We start from the raw sequence: 13195 nt of genomic DNA on the forward strand, positions 1-13195 counted from the left end.
TAAGAAATGGTACTCTGGTGTGGCTTTGGTCCTGCCCTGCCCTGCTCTGCAACTGACGCTGAAAGAAGGCATCTCTTTGAGCCATGTATGTTTGCTCATGTCCACAGCTGCAATGAAATATCTCCTGGTAAAGGTTAAGTTATTATAAGTGGAAAAACTTCTTAGTGTATCAGTCAAGACTTTTTCAGTTTCAAGCGATGGAAACCCAAGTCACACTAGTTAATGACAAAGGAGAATTGTTTGGCTGATGTACATGAGAAATCCACAAGATTCTTTTAGGCGAATTTGGTTCTAAGCCCAAATTATGTTATGAGAATTCAGTTTCTCTCTACCTTTCTCCCTTTCCCCTTCTCACCCTCCTTTCCTCTCTCAGTGTCTCCTACAGTCTCCTGGTTCTGCTTATCCTTGGCTTGATTCTTAGGTATGATCTCTCCATGTGGTAGCAAAGATGACCCCCAAGCAGCTCCAACCTTACATAATCCTTAGTTCCTGTGATCTGAGAGAGAGCTTTGTCTCTAGTGTTCCAACAGAAATCCAAGGGCTAATTTGCACTGGGTAGGTTGGGTCAATCTTCTGTCCCTAAACTAGTCACTGTGGCAAGAGGGACAGGGTCTTCCCACTAGCTAGGCTGGGTCCTGTGCCTACCACAGAGTTAGTGGTAGGGTGAGCCCCACCTGAACCCCATGAACTGAGAGTTGAAAATCACTGGAGAGTTCCCCAGAGGAAAATCAGGGTGCTAAAAACAGAAAAACATGTCCGCAGTGCCCAGGCTCACATGTGTTCTCTGTATCTCATTGGCCTCCCATGATTCTAGAATTTGGTCACATCTTCTGCATGGTTTTCCTTTCCAAGTCCTTTCTTTGACATAGATGTGCTTTTTAGCAGATTATAGTTGTGTAAAACCAAGGATTACGCTTAACACAATCTAAAATTCTTGAATTTTAAACCATCTGCTATGTATAAGATCCCCATGTGCATAAGATACCAGAAACTTGAAAGAAAACCATCTCCTTCGGTTATCATTCAGTGAGGAATCACTTACCCTCCACCCAGTCACGTCATCTCGACCTTAGTGGAACTCTTCTCTGTTTGATCAGACAATAAACCAAGTAATTGTTCAAAGTAAACTCCAAGATTATGTTTGAAAGTACTTAGAGAACATAAAGATGCTATACAAATGAAAGGTGTTATTATGATGGTTGGTTTTTTAAATTTTACAGTTCTATGACTTTTTTAAATCTATCCTTAAATTACCCTAATATACATAAGCGCACTCAACTTCCAGGCCTGTTTTCTAGAGCCAGAGTCAGCAAACTTTATCTATAAAGGGCCAGCTAGTAAGCTTTACAGTCTGCAAAGTCTCTGTGCAACTACTCAGCTCTACTGTTACGGCACGAAAGGCAGTGGGCCAGATTTGGCTTGTGGGGGTCGTAGTTTGCTAGTCTCTGGAGGCATTAGTTAACTATTCAGAGAAGACCACTCTGTCTTACTCTTTTGTGTGGCATTTTAGAGTAAACTCTTCCTCTGAGGCCTCTGTATGATACCTTCCATCTGAGTGACTCACACTAATTGACAAAGTGTAGCAGTGACCTCAAATTACCTCCCTCCTCCAGCTGCTCTGAGTACTTTTTTTTATTTCCTTAGTAAAATGAATACCACATGGGTCACGAGACATCTCGAGATTTATAACAGACTCTTTGACTGTTTCACTCCTCGAGATCTGAAAGTGTGGGGCCAGGAAAGTCAGCACCCAGAGAAGTTGTGTATCTTTTCTCTGCTTGTAATTCACATTTTGTTTTAAACTGATGGGTAAAGATCACTCCTGAATGAGCTCTACCAAGCCGTACTGCTGCTTAAAAGTCACCTCTTAACAAATGGCACATTTCCTCCAAACTGAAGACGAACAAATATAGATTAACCATTTTTTTACATGCTGTTGCTACAAAATTAGTAAACAGCAGCACTTGTTTTGTTATCTAACCTTTAATAAAATGATCCCAAAATAATTACATATATATTACCTTAAAAATAAAACAAAAGTAATTCTTTTTAATAGGCCATTAACATACATTTCGACCAAATGGAAAAACTTTACCTCTGTTCCAAGTTAGCCTGCAGCCCAGCCAACATGGTGATTTACTTGAATAACTCCCTTTTGTTTTCTGAGGGGGAAAAAGGGATGAATTTTAGGGATTTTGGCACTCTTAAAAAAAAAAAGCGGATCACAGAATTGAAGAAGGCAGCTTACATGTTTTAAAAAATGCAGCTTTCCAATTGGTGGTGAAATCATGGACCCCAGGCATTAGAGAGACTTGCGAATGCAGTGCTGTTCACATGTAAACCTCAGGATCACATTGTAAGGCACATCCAGATTTGGAAAATGTGGGACAAGTCTTGCAGAGAGTTCCAAAATGAATGCTGGTTCAGGGACAGATGTTAACTCACCTGGTACGCAGCGACATCGCACTTGTGGTCCTTCTGTCCTTACTCCAGGCCATCCGGTGCTCTCACTGAAGCATTCAGCAGGCATTGTGTGTAGTTTAGAAATAAAAAGAAACTCTCAGGTAAGAAATTCTGAACATTCGCTTTGCTGCCCAGCTTCAGGAGATGAATCCTGCCTGATCAGATTCCCCAAAGCCTGCCGGGATTCATGGGAATGGTGATTTGGGGGGGCTGGGAAAAAGTACCTGCTTGCACGTGCTCAGTACCCAGCGGGCACACATCAGAACGAGATGAACCAAATGCTTGTCCTTCCCAGTCTGGCTGTGAAGAATACTTTTTTCAGTGCAGTTATTGAAGAAAACCATTAAGTAGCTAAATTATAATATCAAAGTGGGCATTTGGCCAGGACACAGTTACATAGGGCTAAATGACCATTATGTGGATCATTCTCTTTTCCCAGAAAGAATCGGGGATTTGAGAGGGCAGCAAAGATGACACGGTGATCCCACACTGTCTTAACAGAAAATAAATTTTGCAACATGAGTGTCTATGAAAAGTCACATCAGGAACTAACATGAAACAGCTGGTTTCCTTTCTATATGATTGGCCCCCTACCACAACTGGAAAATATTCGTCCTTTGGAATCATAGCTACAGATTTAATTGGTTTGTGTGCAAACTAGTCTAGTTTCTCATCACAAATTTGTGTGTGTGCGTGTCCAAGTTGATGGTGAAGGCTTAAAATGAACAATAAACATTAACTTCAAAAAACATCAAGGCAGGAGAATAATACTTGATAGCTGTGCCATATGCCAGGGGAGAAAGTATTCCAGAATAGAGCTGTAAAAATTGCTAGGTGCTATTGTCAATTTAACCTCTAATTAAAAGCACTCCTAAAAGGAAATGGAAGATGGTGATGAGCCAGAGGGTAGAACGTGTGCTGGGGATGGGGTAACAGGGCCATAGGGAATGGAGGCTGGAAGAGACAATATTTTTAGGCTGCTTTGCTTCCATACAGGAAAGGGAAATCAAAGCATGATTCCTGTACAGTGTTCTTACACCTCATGTTTATTTTTTCCTGAAGTGGCGCCAAGTCGTACTTAAGCAGAATTTGGAGTAGGCCAGTTCCAGCCCTGGCCCCCCAGCCCTTGCCTTCCTCTTTCTTCGCCTGCTTTCTCTCCACTGTGAGTGTCCTCCCTCCCAGCAAAGACAGGTGGACCTCCTGCAGCTCCTCACAGGCCAGGGGTTCCTCCCCACACCACTGGCTACCAGATGAACTTGTAATGGGGTCCCCGTATCGCGTTCCTTTTTTCCATATTAACGGTTGAAACTCACTGTTGTGTCACTGATAAGCTCATCCTTTTGATGATCATGGGTCCTCCTTCCCACAGTGACATATTTTTATGCTCGCAAGTGTTAACCAGAGTCTCTTGAGACTCTTCTCCATCAGCCGAAAGAATAACCCTATAAAAGTGAGAATTTCAGGCTGAAGAAAAAGCCATTCTGAGATTAAGTGTGTCTGCTTCCGGCATCCCTCAAATTCCACTCCACAAAGGCGGCTTCTCATCTGCTGTGGAGGCTTCGCTGTTAGCCATGCAAGACCACACATAGACCAAAGGGTGGTCAGCTGGGCGGCCCCGCATGTGGACCAGATGTGGTCTGTGACATCACTGTGACATTTGAAACGTCATGTCCTTTTTCCAAGGGCTCCCGAAGAGGAAATTGCCAGTGGAGACTTTAAGAACAAGCAATGCAACAATGTGCCACATACCCCCAGTTTGCTGCTCCTTGGGTGCCTGAATAATGTAAAAATCTTGGCACATACCACCTTGGAACTGCTTCAGTTTGAGTCCAAATAAGACCAATTTTCTTCCCTTGAAGGTTTACACATAGCAGGATTCTTTCCTCCTGCTATTTCTCCAGCAGTCCTGGGCTGGTTCTCCCCACCATACCCCCGCCCACCACATTCCCCAAACTTTTAGCTGATTTTTGGTCAATACCTGGCTTCCCATTTAATGCTAAGAGCCTGGTTTCCCCAGGACGTTCTCTTTGTGAATAACCGAGCATTGACTGAAAGATCATGCTTGTAAATTAATATTTACTTCTCTCCATACCGAAGTATATGTGTGTACACTATAATTAAAAGCTCTGAGAGCACTGTGGTCACCCTTCGCCTAGGTGCCACCACCAGAGATGTGGATGCCACTGGTCTGACGGGGACTCCGGAATAGGCTGTTGCTGTTTTTTTTAAAGAACTGCGGGTGATTCTTCTCTGCCTCTGTGGGTGAAAACCACTGGTTGAGAGTCATACAGAGGGAGTGGTACATCTGGGGCTAGTGCACTATTCTCAGCTGGATGCGTTTGCCCCCCAGGAGACCGTTGGCACGTCTGGAAATCATTTTGGCTGTCACAACTGCAGGAAGGGAGTGCTACTGGCATCTGGATACCCCTAAATATCCTACGATGCACAGAACAGCCCTCCCCTCCCAGCACCCATAACAAAGAATTATCTGTCCCAAGACATCAATAACACTGGGAAAGCCCAGGCAAGAAGAGAGTGAGAGGAAGAGTCCATCAGTCCTTCTACAGGCCCTGCTGTGGCTCCTTGAAGGAGGGACCGGGGTTCCTCCCCTTTGCTGCACTTCTGAGTATCTATCTGCCCCTCTCCCAGTTGCCCTCCTAACCCACTGCTGGAAACCTGAGAGAGGAAATTTCCTTTCCAGTCATTTCCATACCCAAAAAAACATAACCATAGTGTCCTCTTCTTTTCAAGGAAATTTTAAATGTAAGCTTTCTAACTATGCATTTTACAGGTTAAATTACATTTTTGTTTCCTTAAGACCAGAAAAAACAATTATGTTGAAGTGTAGAAAATTGAGGGCTTTGCTTTTTGTCTATTTTGCATTAGAGAATTCAACTCAGTCCTTAGGAGAGAATGGAAAAATTAAGAACCAAAGGTTGCAGCTAACAACAGGCAGTCCCTTTCATTAGCCATTCTGTCTCTACCTGAGTCTTTTTCTCATTTTGCAATAAAACCAATACCGCAGGGTGGGGGGTGGGGGAGCCGAGGATTAGGATGAAGATCTGAGGTACGTGAAGATAAATACAGTAGGGAATTGTTTCATTAAGTGTCTGTTTAAAGGATTATTATTTTTCTCTGGCTTCAGCCAGCCAGCAGTATTACTTGGTGCTCCTGGGCATACGTGGCCTGTGTCCAGCTACTGTAATGCCAGTGACATCCTCAAGTGTGCCAGCCCTTGAGCTATTTAAGCTGAATGAAAACAGGTCTCTTTGTGCCTTATGGTGCAGTTGTGGTTGAGCAAACACTTGGTGACTGTTTAATTAGGAGAATCATGGAAGTTGCGGCCGGCGCTACGTCTACCTCTATGGGTGAGGGGAGGAAAAATATGTATTAGGTGAGGCAGGTTCTAGAATCAGAACTGTACCACAGAACAGATGCTGTGACAACAAGCAGACTTGGTTTTTGAGTTCAGTCACATGGAAGATACTGACGTAAGCGTGGATAAGAGGTAGAGACTCCATTTTAAAACCATGGCTGAAGTGGTACGCATTCCTCTTGCACCGCAGAGCTCAAGAGTTCTGGAAGAGCGTGTTGTCCTTTTCTCCAGGCCATTCAACAGGGGATGTTTGTAATAGGATTCCCTGTAGGAGAGCTGACGTTGGGAACCTTTTCAGCCATTGTGATATAATGATTTACAGACTTTGCTTCCCTGTTAAAATACCAGCAATGTGTTAAACGATTGCTAGATTTTGCCAACTCCTTAGACGTGTAATGAAGACAAAGTCAGGAGTCTGCGTTGTATTTTTTATGGTTTTTTAAAGAAATTTAATAAAAAAAAGTCTCTATGTCCTTTCTGCTTTGGAAATAAATATAATCTTCCCATTGATCAAAACCCGTACCAACAAAGATTTTCTGACTAATCTCTTTCCTTCTCATCAGAAGATTTTTCTAAGTGCCCACCTGCTTGCGACTTGTACAAAGAACTATACAACGGAAATTAAACAAGCCTGTTCCTCCTCCCCACACCCAATATTCGAGGTTATGCCAGCATATTAAAAGAACTCACAGTATGGAGATAAACATACACCTGCAAAGGATATCAAGAGGCAATGATGGAAGAGGCTAATAAATATATTTATGCCTCAGGAGAGCCATATGTATGGTTTTTGTTGCTGTCCTAGCTGACAAATTGCCCAGAATGACTCCTTTTCCTTACTCTGCACCAGTCCAATAAACAGAAATAAGCTCCGGCATCCATTCTGAAATTGTGAAAAGGGTAAATACCATAAACCACGGAGAAACTCAAGGTTCTTGTGACTTTGTGACTAAGGCAAGTCCCTGTGGTACACTGTATTTCAAATCTTGCCTCGTTTGTGAATATGTGTCATTCTAAATAGGTGTAGCTCACTCTTTGGAGGTGAAAGCTTCTTTTTTCCTATTTTCTCTCCTCCCCGAGGTTTTCCTCTGCATTAGATGTTTCCCCAGGGCCACTGCAAGGACTGAGTGAATCAGTCGACATGAAGGAAGAGCAGGTTGATAAATTAAAAAAAAGTACCGGACTGGCCTTTTCAGTTGGGGATGGTCCCCAGGAAACCAGCATAAATAGCACCCTGTATTGGTAGCCTTTCTGAGCTGCGTGTGTGATTACCTCCATTCGTTATGTTCGTCACACACTCGGCAGTGGAGGTCAGCTTCCCTTTCACCGCAGCCTTCTCTGTGAAATAACAGACCCACAATAAGAGCTGGAGGACAAGACGTTGATTGCGATTTCAGTTGAAATCTGAAAAGATTTCTGAATCTTTTCAGCAAAGGAAGGCTACGAATCATACCCACCTGGAAACATGCTCCCGAATACAGGGTTAGTTTTCACCACAGAATAGAAATTGAAAAAGGAATTAAGCAAATTGTTCTCCCTGTACAATCCCATATGGGAAGTATGTGGTGTGTGTGTGTGTGTGTGTGTGTGTGTGTGTGTGTGTGTGTGTTTCACTCTATAGTATCATCTATTTTCACTAGGAAAATAAGACAAATTTGTTCATATATATATTAGTATAAATATAAAATACAGTATAGTTTTCAAAGTGGGATATCCTAGATCACAACTTCAGAATGGATCTTAGAACTTATTTCTGTTTATGACACGGATATAGAGTAAGACTGTAATCTCTGAGGGTGAGACTAAGGAATCATTCTGGGCAATTTGTCACCTAGGACAGCAAGAAATCACAGAACAGGCTGTGCCTGAAGTCATGTAACAGAATTGCTTATATGTCAGTTACATTGTTCTTTCAGTGACTGTAAACTTTTGGTTCTTAGTAAGCCATATTATAACAAAAGTCACATTTTCCAAGGCTTATTAACCACGTAATTAGGAGGCATGGAGTATAGAGTTAAAATAGCGTTTTAATCTCATCTCCACATATTCTAACCCTGAAGATGGTTGAGTTTCTTAACTTCTACTCAGCTACAAAATGGGGTACTACTGTCACTATCTAGAGGTTTTATGAAGATTCGTGTACAAGATTCATGTACAATGTATGCATTTCTCAGATTATTCTGGTAAATCTGTAGCCTGACCCATATAGGTTGGTTCTCTTCCCTTCCAGATAAGCATTTAGTAAATTTATTTCTCTCTGTACCAAGACAATGGGAAGAAGTTGTCCTTCTCCACTTTTCTGTTTAGCATGCAGTGGATCCCAGCTATGAGATATGGATATCTCAACACAAGTTTTTACTGTTCATTGCTTGATGAAGACAGAAGTAAGGCAAAAGCCTTTTGACCCCTGATTCTGAATGGCCACCAGATCAACCCTCGTTTCCCCTTTCACACCTTGCCCTGCCTTCTCTCTGCTTTCTCTTCCCCTTTCTTCATTCACCCATCCAGTAGGGAGATGAATGTGTCGTGAGCTGGTGTTTCTCAAACTTTGGAATGCACAGGGGGCACCTGGGCCCCATTCCTAGCGGCTCTGCTTCTGTGGGTGCAGGTGGAGCCCAGGCATCTGCATCTAATGAGTGCAGTGGGTGCCAGTGTACCTGGTCTCAGGACCACACTTGAAGAAACACTGCTGGTAATACTGAGGGATAGAAGATGATGTCTTTACAAAAAAGGTCCAAAGTCTAATGAGAGTGTACAGAAGCAAGCTGTGTGATGCAGTGTGGCGAAAACTGTTGGGAAGCACGCATGGGGTAGGGTTTCTGGCTGGCAGGGAAAGGGTCCACCACAGAGGTAATGCTGGAGCTGGCACTTGAAGTAAGGCTAGGAATTTGCCAGACTGAGAAGGGAGAGAGGATTCCATGCAGAAGAAACAACACAAGGAACCACAAGCATGAGAGACCCCGGTGCACTCTCTGGGAGGAGCACATTCCCTGGGTCTCATTCCATTAATAAATGAACTATGAGCATATCCCTCTCGAACCAGAAAACTTATTTGTAAGTCACATATGTATGCCACTGTTTAATCTGTATACTAGAAATGAGGAAAGTCTACTTTCTAAAATGAAGAGTAAAGTATATGAAGTTTAACATTTCATTTGTTACCCCCACTTGGGAAGCCAGAGAACCAGGGCAGGTGCTGGCATGTGAGGCTGGAGGTGCTGGGCGGTGAAGAGCATCAGGTGCCCAGGTCCCCTTCTCACGCAAGAGCCCATAGGGAGGCCAGGAGCCATCTCCGCCAGGCTGGGGCCTTGGGCTGGATGTGGGCCAGCATTGCTGTGACTCCTTGTGCCACATCAGTCTCTTCCAGTTTCTGTTCCTCTTAGTTGTGTTCAACAACACTGATGGCTTCTGCATAGATGCCTCCCCTCCCAACCCCCCAGATTGGAAAGAAATGCAACAGTGTTCTGAGTGGTTGACTCTATTTTGGGTATGAAACGAAGAGATATTTTGCCTCATTTTGTTTTATTTTGAAATGTGTTTTATTTTATCCTGCTTTCTATATTTTCCAGCTTTTTAAATGAGCATGTAAAATGAAATTAAAATGTGAAGAATGTTAACTCTGTTCCTTAAATGGCACCCTTGTGCTATAAGACAGTTAACATCCACAGATAAAAGTTTGCTTTTTGTTCCAGAGTTAGTATAATTTTTTTTAATAAGGGGGTGGGATTAAATGATAATTTTTACAGCTATAGAAACTGAAATACAGTTAAGTTACTTTCCCTGAATAGTGATCCCCAGGGAAAGAAACAAAACTAAGAAATAATTAGCAAAGGTGAGCCTGGTAGCGTGCCTGGATGGCTCAGTCAGTTAAGCATCCGACTTCAGCTCAGGTCATGATCTCACGGTTCGTGAGTTCAAGCCACACAGTGGGCTCTGTGCTGACAGGTCAGAGCCTGGGGTCTGCTTCAGATTCTGTGTCTCCCTCTCTCTGTGCCCCTCCCCACCTGCACTCTATGTCTCTCTCAAAAATAAATAAACATTAAAAAATTATATTAAAGGGGTGCCTGGGTGGCTCAGTCGGTTAAGCATCCGACTTCGGCTCAGGTTGTGATCTCACGGTTTGTGAGTTTGAGCCCCGCATCAGGTTCTGTGCTGACAGCTCAGAGCCTGGAGCCTGCTTCGGATTCTGTGTCTCCTTCTTTCTCTGCCCCTCTCCCACTTGTGCTCTGTCTCTCTCTGTGTCTCAAAAATAAACAAATGTAAAAATAAAAAGGGGGCGCCTGGGTGGCTCAGTCAGTTAAGTGTCCAGCTGCAGCTTAGGTCATGATGTCACGGTTTGTAAGTTCAAGCCCCACGTCAGGCTCTGTGCTGACAGCTCTGTCTCCCTCTCTCTTCCCCTCCACCACTCACCTCTGTCTCTCTCTCTCTCTCTCTCTCTCTCTCTCTCATAAATAAACATTAAAAAATTTTAAGAAATAATTAGTAAAGATAAATTATATTATTAAATGAAATCATATGTAAAATTCTAAATGGAGGTATATAAGGAGTGTAGATTTTTCAGCTGAACGTGGGGTATTGCAGAATTTGTACAGTTTATAGGATTTTGCAACTCTGATATCATTTTTAAAATTCCGAGAAGAAAAAGAATCCCTGTGTTTTTTTTTTTCAATTAGCTATTTGCTTTTTGAGGAACCCTGGATTTTATAAGTATTAGAAGTCATTCCTTATGCTAAAATCTGCACGTGTCTCATTCCACAGGTGCACCTCACACAGTGTGATGAAATATTCATTGACTGTGATTTAAATCATTGTAGGATCCCAATATAAAATACAAAACTAAGAGATATTAACATTAACAGATAATATTACCTCTGATAAAAGAAACAGAACTAAAACGAGTTCAGCCTGATTGGCAAACTGAGTGCAGTTACTGCATTCATTGACAGCCAGAGGGATTTTAACTGCTTTATATTTTAAGTGTGATTCATGCTCAGAGGCACCATGCGCTGCTTTATTTCCCTGATAGTCCCAATGACTAAGCAGCTTTCCAGAGGGCTGTCTCAGCTTACTCTACATGCTGTAGACATGTATGTTGGGTTTTGTTATGTTTGCCAAATAAAAGGGTGGGATTCAGGAAGTCTTTAGAAAGATCAGTTTGTCACCATGGCTGCATTCAGAAAAGAAGAATCCCAGTCTTCAAAAAGAATGCCACTTGTTGTAAAATCTAAACGTAAAAAGGTACCGAGTAGAATGTGACAGACCCCAGGGTCCCTGTACAACTAAAGAATGCAACATAACCAGCTACTTAGTACTGAGCCTGGAGTGTAAGCGGCCACAGTGGGCGAGGAGTAGGGTGGGGGAGACATTTCTGGGGTAGACTTTAGAGGACGTGATCACGTGGGAAGAGAAGGAAAAGGAGTCACAGAAACTGGGTGAGTGACGATACCAGTGACCAGCTTCCAGGGCACAGGAGAGGGGACAAGATGGGGATATAGGTCAGGAAACATAATTTTCCCTCTACCCTTTTTGTTCTCGGCCAAGACCCCTGTAATAAAAGATTAATAAGAGAAAAACAAACAAGTTTGTTAACATGTGCACCTCATGTATACAGAGGAGATACCCAGGAGGAAGCAAGGAGCTCCCACGGTGGCTTAGAATTCAGAACTAAATACCATGTTAACAGGGAAAGGGGAGAGGGGGATATAGGCCTTTCAGGGGAGAGTAAGTGATTCTTAGAAAAGATGAGTGGGCCCTTAGAAGAATAGACGGAAGGTATGATCATTTGTGACAAAGTGTGTCTGAGTGTGGTGTTGACTTCTAGGCTCCTCTCCTGAGACAGGAGTCAGCAATCTTACCTGGTTGGCAAAACTCCCCAGGAGGGGATTTATGACAACTGAGTTCCTTTGGAGGCTCCGCCTTCAAGCAGATGAGGGGAGTTCAGAGACAACATCTCCCTGCACCGGCTGTTTTTCAAGTGCCTGCAGCTCACAATCATCAGTACATCAGAGTGCCATATTTGGGGGTGGGGGGCATACTCTGCTACCCTTCAGGAAGCAGAACAGAGGAGGAACAGGGAATTGGCAGCATACAAGGTCACGGGTGCTGTTTGCAGGCACCTGTTGTAAGTGGTAGAGGTGCCAGTCCTCTGACCCTAGGAAGCCACACATAGTCTCACGCATTTGTGGCTACCAAGCCAGGACAGAAGCTCTGTTGACAACAGCAATAGTTGAGAAATGGGTGAGCTGAAACCCTGGGTCCAAGAATTCCTGCTAGTACTTGTGGAGTTGGACTGGAAATGGTACCCATGGTAACAGTGTAGTGCACCTTAAATGTTTAATAAAGGTGGCACCTGGTGGGCACAGTCCTCTGACCCAGGAGAGGGGAAGGACAGGCAGCCTCTTCCATCAGCGCTAGCTCCGCAGCTGAAGGCCCACGTGGCAGCCACCAGGCACTACGAGGCAGCCGGGAGCTCAGCTGGCATTCCTCTGGGCATTCACAGTTCCTACTCCTGATGCAGTAGGAAGGGGCACAGCCCACAGTGGGGGCGGGGGGTGATTTTACATTACTCTTTCTCTTCAGTGAAAGAGAGAAATTCTTTATATACAAAGTCTGGCTTTCTGACTTTATCACTCATTTGCCCACTTTATGCTCTTTGGTACAAGCCAGAAAGGCTGAAACATCACCTTCTTTCCCCCCAGCAGTTCCCACATTCCCGTTCTCTGTACTGGGTGCGGGGGGTGGGGGGGGGGGGAGACAGGAGGCTCTTCTGCAGGATTCTCATCCTGCCCCTCCGCTCCGCCCGCTTTGTTCTGCTTGGCAGCTGAGGAGGTAAGCACTTCATCCACAAGAAGGTCCTGAAGCCAGATGGTCAGGGATCAGATGGTCTGGGCAGTTTCTCTCACCACAGCCTCCCTGAGGCAAACTCATGGCGATGAGCTGTGGTCTAGTTTTAACTCTTTAACATGGAGTCTGGCTGCTGTTGCAGATTGGTGTCTTGAAATTCCCTTTGAGATCCTGCTTTCGTTCCCCCGTACCCACCAGCAGGTTCTGCTCTCCAGCTTATCAGCCACTGACAGTCCTGTGGCTGCCTCCCCATCACAGCATCTTTATTGACGAAGAGCACTGGACTCAACGTGGTGCACCCAGCTTCCAAAGGAAGCCGTTTCGTCACTCGGTGTCTTAGCCTCTGGATTTAGAGAAGAGCCTTTCACAGAGCAGAAAATAATAAATCTCTTCTTGCTGAAGTGCCTCTCTGATTCTTTTTATTATTGTTATTATAAGTCCTCTACAGAAAAGAATCAAGACAGTGGAAACATTTTTATAAAATGACACTTTATCGCTGTGATTAACTATATA

General features: G+C 43.8%; 1 protein-coding gene across 5 annotated transcripts in view; it reads left to right on the forward strand.

Annotated features, from left to right (window-relative positions):
- The window catches only part of SPATS2L (spermatogenesis associated serine rich 2 like), a 165009-nt gene that overhangs the window by 129666 nt on the left and 22148 nt on the right, over window positions 1–13195 (forward strand). The window lies entirely within an intron of this gene.

This window comes from Panthera tigris, chromosome C1 (assembly GCF_018350195.1).
Source record: "Panthera tigris isolate Pti1 chromosome C1, P.tigris_Pti1_mat1.1, whole genome shotgun sequence".
Classification (NCBI taxonomy): Eukaryota; Metazoa; Chordata; class Mammalia; order Carnivora; family Felidae; genus Panthera; species Panthera tigris.